Raw genomic sequence first — 13499 nt, 5'->3', positions numbered from 1 at the left:
AACAATTACCAGAAACTAGGATGGGAACATACAGAAGAGTAAAACTTGGCAGAAACTGTAAGAGAAAAATGGAAAGTGAAACTTCTGATAAAATGTGACTGATAGAAAGCATCTTTATTAGCTATTTCGTTTGTTATGGGAATGATACAGAAAAGCTTTGAATGCAAAAGTATTGGCAATTTCTTGACTTGAGACTTAGTACCACCACCTGTAGGTATCTGTGGAATGTGACTCCAGGAGAATCAACAGAAGCTATTGTACTTTCTCCTGTAGAGGTAGCAGGAATGTTTGTTCATAGGCATTGTGTGACACTAACTGTCACAGTGTTTCAGGACTTCTCAAGAAATAATAAATTTTATCTTAAAGCATATTTTCATGAAGAAAAGTTTTGCTCTCTCACTTTCATAGAAATAAACTGAAGCACAGAGGAAGTCTGAAAGTCATATTTTTATCCATACTACACCATGAAATCATTTTTGTGTGGAAGATAGATTACATTTCCCATTAGACTGGATAATATTGACCCCACCCTTGTAATCAATTACATATGGGAGCTAGATCAGCCTTTAAATGACTAATTTATATTGAAAGAGAAACCTTTAGCAAACAAACCAAGAAACGTTACCCAGATCCTTACAGTACATCATGCTAAGAAATAGATTGGCAACACTGGGTTTTCAGTGTATCCCATTTTTGCTTCTTAATTCCAGTAATGCAGAGCAGATTCTTTCCTCATTACTACTGGAGTAAATTATACCATAGATGCAACAAATAAATTATTTTCCATTTGACACCACGGAAAATCGTGTACTTCTTATCAAACCCAGTCCAGGCCATACAACCCCATGCTTTCATAGCCTGAAGTCTCCAGCACCATTCTCTACTGAGAAAATTGAGATGGAAAGTGTTTTGGTAATATTTGACTGATGAATTTAAGTAGATTTAATTAAATATTTATTAAATGCTTACTTAATAATACTTGGGAGTGTGACTGTTAAAATAACAATGCATAACTTCTGAATTAGTGAAATCTGTCTACATAAATTTCTAGATGCTTCTTGGAGTGTATTTCTTCCCAGCCACCCACAGCATTGCTCCTTCTACACAAACCTTAACTCAAGATGAAAGACTAGACCTGACACTGCCCATCTGGACTCAAACATTGCAGCAGAAAAAGCTAATCAGTACAAAAAAAGTATCAAAAACTGATGTAGGAGAAAATTGCAGACATTCACCAGTACCCTGAGTGCAGCCCCATGCCTCTCCTCCAAGCTATCTGGCTGCCTGTTCTCAAGTCACCATAGACATGGTGCAGCTGCATAATCTGTGTTCAGACTGTTGAGAGCCGAGCTGTGTGAGAAAGAACTGTAAGAAAGGAATGGTTGCATGCTCTTTGCTTGGAAGCTGCTTTCAAACCCCTGTCCTTGCCTTTGGGCCCTGTCAAGGGTCCCTGCCTATGCCTGGCCATGTACCTCACTGATCCAGACCTGAACCTGACCCACTGACTTGACTTTCCAGCTCGGACTTGTACCTGTCTCACCACTACAGGTTTGTCTGGAACCTGACGGACTGATTGGCTGATTCTCATTACCATCACCTGTCTTGCTGGGAACTAAAGGACTGGATCTTTGTTAGTGCAATCACAGCTCCACACCTGCCTTGGGTCACCCTTGGACCCTGGCTCATCCTGACTTAGGGAGCATCTGGCTCTTGCTGCTCCCTGAGGACATCTTTATATGAGGTAAGTAATCCAGGCCTAATACACAGTCCCCCTCAAAAAATAACAGAAAAAAATAGAAGACAAAAGGATACAAAATTATGAAAATCCTTTGCAGGTCACCTTGGGTATTGCTTTTTGGCAGAAACCAATTCAAGTATTTAGAGCCAAGCTAAAACCCATTGAAAACACAGGTCAACGTGCAAACGCTGACCCCCTCCTACAGCAGGGCCAGTGAGTGCCACCTTGTCTAAGTACTTGTAAGCTGCTTGCAATAAAAAAACCTCTTAGTTTCAGTCCCCCCAAGTGTCAGTCCTCTGTACTGGTTAATATTATCGAGGGAATCCTTGCCTGACAGAAAGTAATTTAGGATCCATTAAATATGATTACTTGGCCTTGAAAATGATGGATTTTGAACAGAATTATAGGATCACTTTACAAAAGAAAGGTCTCTTTTACATCCTTTCTTGTGGGGCATTAAATAAAGTCTGAGAAAACTCCTAAGGGACTCCTGGCATTTATAGGTTACATTTATGAAAAGATGGATTGATATTCCTATTAAAACCTCTAAAAATTTAACACGGTGATGTGGCAAGCACGTGGACAGCTGTGACGTGTCTAAAAAGTGAGTGACATGTTCACCAACTGTTTTCCTTCTTTCAATTATACTACAGATATGAAAAGTGCATTTAATTTCAGACTAATCTTTCATGTTCTTTATTGGAATATTAACCCCAAGTGGTTTCCTAAGTTTCCTATACTCCTCACTACATCTTCATTTTTAACTGAAGTATTTATGGCAAAGGTTTTCAAAATTCTCAAGTCACTGTTTTCATCATACCCTTTACTAGCCATATGTTGAAAATGAGTTTGTATAAAGACATTATGTGTTTATGCTGCTTTAAACTGACTGAAATCTAATCTGGAGAAGACTGTATTTTATGTACAGAGGAAGTCTGACTTCTTCATTACTAAAGGGTCTCTCCTAGAATTCAAACATACAATGAAAATAGACAGTTTGATCTTCCTCACAATTCTCCTACTTAAATTTCTTGTTAAAATTCAAAAATTGAAAGCTGATAAATTTTCTTTTTATCCTTTTTTTCCATGGAGGAGGTGGATTGGCTAATTTGTCCTATGGAGAAGGCTAGAAATATGACCCCAAAAATTAGAAAAACAAGGTTTATGGATGGCTCTCTCTTAAAATAAATCATTCTCCAGACTGCAGGGAGAAAAAGGAAAAATAAAGATAATAAAATAAAGAAAAATAAAGCATTTGGCTTTGATCTTCCTCATCTCACTCTGTTGTCACATAACAAGCTGCCCTACAAATCACAGTATCCTGAAATGCCCATTGATCAGTCTCAACAGATATGGGTTTAGCTTACAGAGAAATTTTAGATGCTTTAACTGAATCTTTCTCATTAACCGTAAGATTGCAGGTTCATCACTAAGAAAAAAAACACATCCCTCACCTACTTCATAGACAAATAAAATCACAATATGGGCACAGCACAGACATGACCCACTGGCAAATCTTGGCTTACATGCTTTCTGGTTTGAGATGAGGAAGAGCTTTAATTTATTTTGGATATAAAAACTTTAGTATTGTCAATGGATTCCTTGACAACTGATTTTTGATTGCACTGTATATATTGAACATGTATTCAGACAATACAAGATTTTTGATATATACTTTGAACCATTCACATACCCTGGCATCTAAATTTTAGTTATTTTAGAAATGATATTTAATGTCATCTCAATGATAATAAATCACCTCTTTGATTTCTTGGATCTGACTACTTGCGGTGCACACCTGAAGCAAGTCTGACCACTTCCAGAGGCAGCCTTCCTGCTACTTCACATTACGTGTGATCATTTGTACCTGTGTAAACATGGCATGATATTTTATGGGACTGCAATGCTTTAATTTATACTGACAACAGCTGCTACATACATCTAGAGCTGGGCAGATTTCAGGAAATATCTGATTCTACAGTAAAGTAGGTTAACTCTGAGCTATTTTTTTAACGAGTGAAACAGCAGCTCAGCAGCCTCATGCCTCAGGTACACATCACATACATACACATGGGTTTAAATTCCAGTTTCACCAGATTGAGAGATCTGAGCTGGGATTTTCCATGTCCCCTATGAATGCCATAGCTATTTGTTTCTTCATGAGGAGGGGTAGTGTCACTTTCCAGTTTCAATCAGTAAAACACACGCTCGACATAACTTCACCAAAAAAGATCGCGTTATGCTGATAGATGGCTTAAAAAAAAATTACACTTTTGGTGGATGTGCATTTTCTGGTAAAAAGGTGGTTTCTCCAAGTAGTTCTTCACCAGTTCCACTTCTGTGAGCTGTACACTAATTTTGGTGATTTTATAATATGCAAAAAAAATAAATGCCTTATATTACTAATTAAATTTATATGGAAACATTTCCTGATAGCGTCATTATAACATAATCCTTAGCATACAAACTACTGCAGTATTTAAGCTCTCTCTTTTTTGAACAAATCTATGATTACATATCGGGGAATATTTAGCAAAATATGAAGTTTCTTTTTGTTTAATTTTTATTTTCAGTACGTAACTGGAATCTTCCTGGAGATAGCAATATCTGAAAAGTTCTATCAGCCAAGTACAGCAGGACATGCAGAGGAAAAAAATATATGTAGTTTTAAAGAAAGGAGCACTAGGCAGCCTTTGATCTATGTACTAAAGATCTTTATTAACTATGTTCCAATGTATGGAAATGCACATAAAACTGTATTTTTAATGATGCATAATAAGTCCTTAGACAGCAATCTTAGGTAGCTAGACTAGGTCAGAAACATATTTTTATGGTTGCAACATAAACCCTGGCAAAGAGGAGCTTATAATGGAAGTGCTAATGCAACCTTAGCACTTCAAGTGCAAAGGGTATAATCAGATTTAAAAACAATTGTATCTCATCTGTTAAGTATATTGGCACAAGCTGGCTGTACAACAGGAAAGTAGATGACAACAACATGCAAGAAAAATAAGTCAGGATTAACTTATGTTGTTTGTCATAGGTATTTGGTAAGTTGTAGGAATAAAATAATTATACAATTTTCAGTGTTGTATTTTTTTTAATAAATGCTGCTGACTATGATAGTGACGTAGTGCAGCAAGTTGCACTGCAGTATGCGTTTTCTCTGCACATCCCTCTCCTCTCAGTTCCAGAAGTGAACCTCATGAGAAGCTGCAACACCCAGATTGAAGAAAACAGCATTTCATTCTGCTTCACTTGCATATTCAAAAGAGTACCCTAAGTTTTTAGGCTCCCAGTCTTCTAGGGCTAGATCCACATTTGAAATTCGGCAGTTTTTTTCCTGAGGGTCAGATGTTTTATGACACCCCATGGTGCCCATACATATACATCTAAACATCTTTCCTCTGCATTGAGATTATACTGAAACACAGTATTTTAAAAAAGGTGCTGAACACTGTGTCCATACATTATACTGCTCTGCTGTGTACTACATGTTTTACAGGATTTCTCATGTCATGCACTGTTGGATTCCTATCAGAAAACCATACAATTTCAGACCAGAAGAGAAACTAAACAGTTCTTGTAACTTCTTTTGCTTTATTCCATAATTCTTTCTGGGGTTTTGTTTTTCTTTCTTTGTGTTTTTTTTCCCTAAACAGTGCCATTTTCCAGATACAGGTAAGTGGCATGAAGAAAACACTAAAGACCTGATATTCTTTACGTGATTAATATAGGCAGGCTCCAAAATAAATATGCAAAGTCGTGCTGTGACATTAAAACAAAGATTCTGAAGATATGGATGAAGATATGGCTTGGCTTGCTTGAAACTGAGTGGGATTGAGAGGAATCCTGTGGTCCACTCTGACAAAAACACAGGATGATGCAGACCGTGGTGAATAGCAGTAAAACTGTTATGAATTGGCCCACTCTGACTATTACTAATTAGTAGGTAACTATGGCAATGTGTTCTCAGTTAATCATTCAATTAGATGTTTGCAAGTATTGAGTGAGTGCCTTTTTGCTAACTCATAATCTTGGGTAAATATAAGAAAGAGGTTGGCTTGTGGTCATTGGGTTCCCAAAATGTACCAGGGCAAGTAATGGGGTACATGGATCTATTTTCTCTCCACTACAGTCATCGTCATTCACTAACAGAAAGGAAGCCTTCTTTTCAAACTGATGTTTTGGTTTCTAATCTTTCTATGTATTGCATTAGTCTCTGCCAGGTGACTCTTAGGTGCTAGGATTGTCTACTTCTTCATCTGTTCATTGTCAGAACTTATACAGGTTATGAAGTTTTATTCTTTTTGAAGTTACTAGGCTGTCACTAAAAATGAGGGTAGTTTTATAACAGACGTCCCATGTAAACCTAGAATTCACCATAGTATGGCATAATCGTGTCATGCTTTTGATGGACCAAAGACAGACTCTTCAGAGTAAACCAACTTCATCTCCTGACATATTAAAACAACAATTTGAACGGAAAGCTACCAAACAGACCACAAAGCCCAGGAAGTTGTTCATAATATTAATTGCTCTTGACTAAGATGAAGCAGAAAAAGCTGCAAACTAAGGAATGCATCAGGGTTTTCAGAATACCTATGTGGCAGTGATCACACTGCTGGGCAGAAGCAGTCTCAGTGTCAGTTTTGAAGCCAAATATGTAATTTATCCATACTGTTTGACCTTTGAAAGCTTTGAGGGTGAGCTCTGGGACTCTCAGTACCACTAGGAAGGAAGCTGCATGTTCTGGCTAACTCAAGGATGCATTTTATGTGAAGACAGGTCCTGGAACTTCACGCCTAAGCCTGGCAGCTTGCTTATGCCATCAATCTGTGCAGTGATGTCAAATGGCTGATGTTAAGCAAACAAGGTAGTTTGGACTTTGTCATAGAAAGGTCCCAACATCCTCACTAGGGCAAAGATAGACAGGGTTTGTGAACAGATAAAATTCAGGTTGTCAAAAATGGAAATAATACTACTTCTGGATTTTAAGAGGATCACAGAGAGCTCTTAGGATACATCCAAGCTATATTTCTTTGCTTAAAGAACTTCAAGAATACTTAAACTACAAACAGAATGCTGACAACTTCAATCACATATGGTAAAAGATAGACAAAAAGGTTGCAGTGGGACCCTGAAAAATCAGCCTCTTCTAGTTCTCAAATGCAGAAGGCTGTAGACAGCTGCAGGCTACCATGTAAGTGGAAATGTGTTAGACTGTCATGACAATTCCGGAGTAGTCAAGGACACAGAAAGAAAAATGCAGGCTGACATGAGTACCCATAATATGAAAATTAGAGGATTTGGAGGATGTGTAAAATTTACAAATTTTCTATGTTCTCAACTGGTTTTGTTACTCATGTTAATAAGGTAATTTAAAGCTGAAATCAGCAGGGTGAAGCACTGTGAGATGGAAAATATCTTTTACCTTAATATCTAATCGTTCAGATCTTATGCAAGTAAAACTATACTTAAAAGCCAAAACTTCTCCAGGTTAATAATTTTATGCTCTCTGCAATGGGAAATCAGCTGACATTAACCATATCTATTAAATCTCAACATGTTACTGGAGTTGTCAGAAGCACTTTGGCTACTTGAAACTCTATATGAATTCCTAGTTCCTGATTTTCAAGTAGCTTTATGATGAAGATTCCTCCACCTGCAGATAGCTCTACTGTCTTTTAGAAGACATGTGCAGGCATCTGGTTGTCGAAAGGCTTGCAAGAATGAGCCTAGAGTGCTACTAAACTCTTGATCTTCCAATTTAAGACAGTTTATTATTACTTACCCTGGACAGGTAATCCCACCATCTGCATCTCACTGCATTTACAAGAAATGATGTGTCCATTCTTTCTAAATTACAAGATCAGATCTAAATGAAAACATTTATATTACAAACCATAAAAATTTGAATTGGCAAGATTCTCTGTGGTGTAGAAAAAAATAATTGTATTAATGGACAGGAGTTTTTTGGCAAGTCAATACAGAGGCACCGGAATTTATTAATAGAATAAAATCCAATTTCTTGCTGTCACAGGTGGTCAGGTGTTTCATATACTACTTCCATTATATTTCTGGAAAAATATACATACAATTTTCCTAACTGTCCTAATCTCAAGTTTTGCTTCTGTTTGAGATTTCCAGTCTCCCTTTCCTTTCACCTGTCTTTTGATCCATATTGAAAACTGAGGCAAAATCATAGAATCATAGAATGATTAAGGTTGGAAAGGAGCTTAAGATCATCTAGTTCCAACCCCCCTCCCATGGGCAGGGACACCTCACACTAGACCATATCACCCAAGGCTTCTTCCAGCCTGGCCTTTAACAATGCCAGGGATGGAGCAGTCAACACTTCTCTGGGCAACCTCTTCCAGTGCCTCACCACCCTCACAGTAAAATGTTCAAATACATTTTGAATGATGCGTAATTTATCCTCCATTACTCCTTCATCTTCAGTGCACAGCAATCTCACTATTCTCTTAAATTTACATGGTTGAAGAACCTTTTGCTATATGTTTTTTAAGACTCAACATCTGACTTTTGGCAAATCTTATCTTACCACTACCCTTTCCATCACTGAGGTTTAGCTTTACTTGTTGACCATTATTTGATTTAATTAATTCTCCTAATTACTTGAAGTTCATCCTTTCTTTTGACATAAAACACCTAATGACCAACCTCTATTAATCTTCCAGTTAACCTAAATGTAACATATATGTGATCATTTAAAAGAAGTTTGATTTTTTACAACTAACTGTTCTTTAAGGCACCTACAGCTTGCCAAAACCAAATGTAAATTAATTCTAAAATATAGTCAACTATAATTGATTCAGTAATCATTCAGTATTGTCAACCACATCCAGGAACAAATATTGACACTTGTTTCCCAGGGAGTGGCACAGAGTACATGAGTAATTTTGACTACTGTGTTTTCAGCTAATTTATTTCTCCTTAACTCAAGCTGTGGCCTCACAGAACTAGAAGCCAGTTTAATTGCTAGCTCTTTTGGTCTTTCAAGCCTCCATACTTTCCTTTCTCTCTCTTGTTCTAATTCCAGTGCTCTTCAAACCTTCAACAAAACCATTTCAGAAAAATCAATGACAAATAAAAAGCTCTGCTCTGAAAAAAATATAAAAGTTTGTTGACAGAAAAATCAGGAAAATTTAAGTCCTTTGTAGACTTAGGTCAAGATTCTCAGTGAAACCACAGGTTTAAGAATATACAATTACAATTACAATTACAATATAATATAGCTGGATTCCATGTCTTACTCTAAAAGTGCACATTTGTAGGTAGGTAGATGCTTCTACTTCCTTGACTAAATAGGCATCAGAAATTAACTACTTCTGAATGTAAGAACCTACACACTTCATGACTAGAAAGCAGTTTTAAAAATGAAGTATTACAAGTCCCTTACATAAACCTTAAAGCTAATAGCAATATCCACTGGATTCCATGGATGTTGCTGAGGCTTTAAGGCACCTCTGGAAATTATGTAGTGCAAGCCCCTGCTCAAAGCAGCCAGCTAGAGCAGGTGGCTCGCTCAGTGGCAGGTCCAGCTAGGTACCGATTATCAGCAAGGATGGAGACTCCACCAACTCTCAAGGAAACTCCTTTCAATGACTTATACTCAAAGCAAAAAAACAAAGTGGATTTGTTTTGGACTTTTTTTTTTCATTTTTAGGTGAAATTTCCTGCATGTTAAACTATGTCTTTTGTCTTTTCAGTGGCCACCATGGAGAGCAATTTAGCTCTAGCTTCTTTACTTCCATTATGTATTTCTACACATTGATAAGATCACCACTAAGTCTTCTCTTCCTGAGGCTAAACAGTCCCAGTTCTCACATCCTCTCCTCATATAACAGATGCTCTTTAATCATCTTAGCAGCTCTTTCCTGGACTCATTCCAGCATGTCCATCTCTTGTACCGGGGAACCCAGCAGTGGACACATTACTGAGGACGTATTTTTGCTTATGTTCATTTTACTGGTTCCACAAAAAGAATTAATTTCTGTTTTACTTGTAGCCATTTTCAGCTCCACTCCTGTATACATACATATACCTTGGCATGGTACGGCACAGTTTAACGTTTCAGTGTTGTGAAAAATGCTTTATCCCGCAGAAACCACCTAGGCTAGAAATGGCACAAAATGTGCAAAGTCAGAAACAAAAACTTACATATTATACACAGTGTGTGCAATTTGATATTGCATTTGAAATTTTTCACTTCTAAATCATTAGAAATTGATTTAAATTGAAACAGATGAACCTACAGGAAGGAGGTGAAGAGGACAACTTTCTATAGAGTATGTCAATCTGCAGATTAATTAATACATTGATTGCATTTGAGAGACTGTATGTACCTGTCTTCCCACTGAGATACCCACGGTGCAATCAGTGGTAATTTAAAAATCAATTGCTCTTCTGTAGTAATTAAATTTGTCCATTTAAACAGATATAATTAATAGATCCTGGAACTAATTTCAAAGCAGGGATTCTTAAGGGATTCTAGACATTAAGGGCTGTGAGCCAGCAATTTGTGGGTTTTTTTTACTCAACAAATGAACATCTAAATAAACTGGTTTATGTATTTGTTCTAAATACACTATATCAGATATGAAATTTATCTCTAAATATACTGCTAACCAAAGCAAGACATATTGCTAGACAAAGCTAAAAAGTTAATGGAAGTGACTTATCTAGGCACAACTGTATCTTAAAGGTATTTAAATATAATTATTCTTACATTTCACAGAACTAAATGTGCTACCTAAAAAAATTATATTCTCTTGAAATTACTCTTGTTTGAAATGTTGCTCTAGTTTTCTATAAGTCTAGTTGAATAAAGTTTACCTTCCTCAAAAATGGCATTAAAAGTTGCTTTTTGTTTTGAGCATACAGAGAAAATTTACAGAGCTTCTGCCACACATAAATCAAATAAAATATGATACTTTCACGTGTAGAATACATATTTCTGAGATTCATTAAACAACTATATCCCCTCAAGGCAATTCATTGTTATGCACCAGAGGGCTTTATGATGGACTATTTAGAGGGAAAAGAAAAAAAAAGGCAGAAAATAGGACAAGAGAAAAAGGGAGAAACCTAAGATAAGCTTGAAATGCATATTCACAGTTTTAAATATCTTTCCAATTTACTTCAGCCCCGAGGTGGCATTAATTGACACATTAGCAAGTTACATACTTGTTATGTGCCTATTTAGCCTAGAATTCAATGAAAATAACACCAGGGAAATCACTGCAAAACACTACATATACAGCACATGTTTAAAGTAGGGAACACCTTACAAAAGCAGACAAAATATAAGGTGTTGCAGTTAACTCACAGATTACCCCTGCAGTTCATGTAATTGAATTGTCAACTGTGAATTTGGTGAGGCAACTTTACCATATTTTAAGGCAAAATCTTATATTTCCTAAAAATTAAAGAGAATTTAAATTTATTTGAACAAGGTCCAGTTTTCCATATCAATATACTATAGCATACACCCACAAAACCAGTAATCATTCAATATTTGTTAACATCTTTAAAACTAACAAGCTAATACTTACTCCAAATACTGTCTATTCTATAAGAAGTGGAGTAATATGCATTTACAATAGTAGGGTAAAAGAGTTACATAGCTTATTTTGTTGTACCAAGTGGGAAATAAAGCCTTTTTTCACAAATGAAGGCAACAAATAAAGTTGTCTTTTCAGAAATGAAGACAACTCAGAGTTTCAGGATCCCAAAACTCAGTTCTAGCTATTGAGACTATAGTATTGTCAAATTTTTCTTTAAGGAAAGTTTAGAAATTCTTTCACTGTTTATTTTTTATGGTTTCTTTTCTTTGAAAGAAAAAATGTAAAAAAAAAGAATCTTACATATAACACTGCAGGTATCACAAGAGCCAGATCTGTTTAGCAGCTTGAGTGCCAAGTCATATAACAATCATGCAGATTGTTTCAGTATCATCCTGTTTTATTTATCTATTAAATATAACCTAATCTAGATAAATGAAACAATGATAATGGATATACCAAAACACACACATTTTCAGTATGTAGTGAATTGTTACAGAAACATTAAGATCAGTGTGTGTGGTGAATGAATAGCAGTATATGGGTGCAGAAACATCAGAAGGAAAAAGCAGCTGGAGAACATTTTCAGGAATGGCCTGTATTCATAGCACATAGCATCAAGATCTTAGGACATATCTACCTACAGTTTAGCAGGACACCCAGATCAGGAGGCAAAGGGCAATAAGTAAGTCCCAGTGACTTTGGAAGTAGGACGGGATGGCGAAAACAATCATGGTCAGGTTACAAAAAGGCATATCCAAAACCAAGATGTGGGAAGAAGGTATAAACAGATGACTGAGGTTAGTTTAGATTTTAGATAACAGCACCTTCCACCACTAGGAGGTTTTTCATTGTTACAATACTGTATTTTCTACAAACCCTGTGTATTTTATTGTTTAGCATATAAAAGCAAATAATTGATTCTGTATGTTCACAGCACTTCCTACAAAAACATATTGCATCAATTCACCTGTTTTGGTATAACTGGGCCAAGACTGAATTTAGTATTTTTTGATTATGCTCTCTACTAACTCACAGAACTACACAAGCAGATCCTCAGCTGGTATTCATTAAAACCAGGACAGCTACAACAATCTACACCAGCTGTGGATCTGCTACGTTATTTTGTTACCAGGCACAAGCAGAATTCAGCTGCTTGTGCATCTTGCCTCAGATCAGGTCAGAGGCCTCACGAAGAATAGACTGCTAAGGCTGGATATACTTTCAAATGAAAGAGATGCTTAAAAAAAAAGATATATAATCAGGTGATCTGCAATTATTAAATTATTCATAACTTTTCTGAATAGCTTTATGAGATTTATTTGGCCAACATCATTCACTTTCTATAGGTAGGAAATGACATCTAGAAGGATAAGCGGCCTGTTTGCAATCCTACAGGGTTACCAAGTTCCAGGTATAGGCTCTCCCAATCCCCAGTTTGACTACAAGACTCAGCTGTCTTCCAGTGAGGGTAATAAATGATCGTATGCTATTGAAGTAAAAATCAACACCATTTAAGCTGTTTTCCTGAGCATTTAAGCTTAATTGCAAGCAAATTTTGTTCTGTAATGTTAAAATTCAGCTTATGTGTTGCAAGCTAGGTTGGATATTATTTAGTACCACTGGTAATGAGACTTGATTTTTCATACTTCTAAACTAAGAAGTAATGATTGTTCTACAGACAGTTGTTTCTGGGTATCAAAAAGTACATCTCCAGGACAGATTTGCAGAGATACCAGAGCCTGAGAATTACCTTATGTTTAGGCCTGTGAGTGCTGTTAACTTCTTTTTTATTGATGTATAAAAAATTCAGGAGTAAATTGTATATATACGTATATATATACCACCAACATGTGGAAGAAGTGATTGGGTGTACATTCTATCCCAAACTGGAATTTTGATTATAAAAGTCTATTTTGTTATTGTTTAATCAACTGGCATCATACTACAATGGCTTACACTACATAAGCTACACATCAGAGGAGACGACTGATTTCCAGGTTAATTCTTTAAAAAAAGGAGACATAAATTACTACGATTCGGGCTTTCTCTCTGTTTCATTGCAAGTAGGAAGAGCTCTTCCCCATGAGTGAGCAGCACAGTATTGGCCTTTTAGGCCCGTGAGTATGCCTTAACAGTGGGTTTGCCACACTACAGGATAACCTTACCAGCAT

Source organism: Melopsittacus undulatus, chromosome 4 (genome assembly GCF_012275295.1).
Source record: "Melopsittacus undulatus isolate bMelUnd1 chromosome 4, bMelUnd1.mat.Z, whole genome shotgun sequence".
Classification (NCBI taxonomy): Eukaryota; Metazoa; Chordata; class Aves; order Psittaciformes; family Psittaculidae; genus Melopsittacus; species Melopsittacus undulatus.
This window is presented reverse-complemented; position numbering follows the sequence as displayed.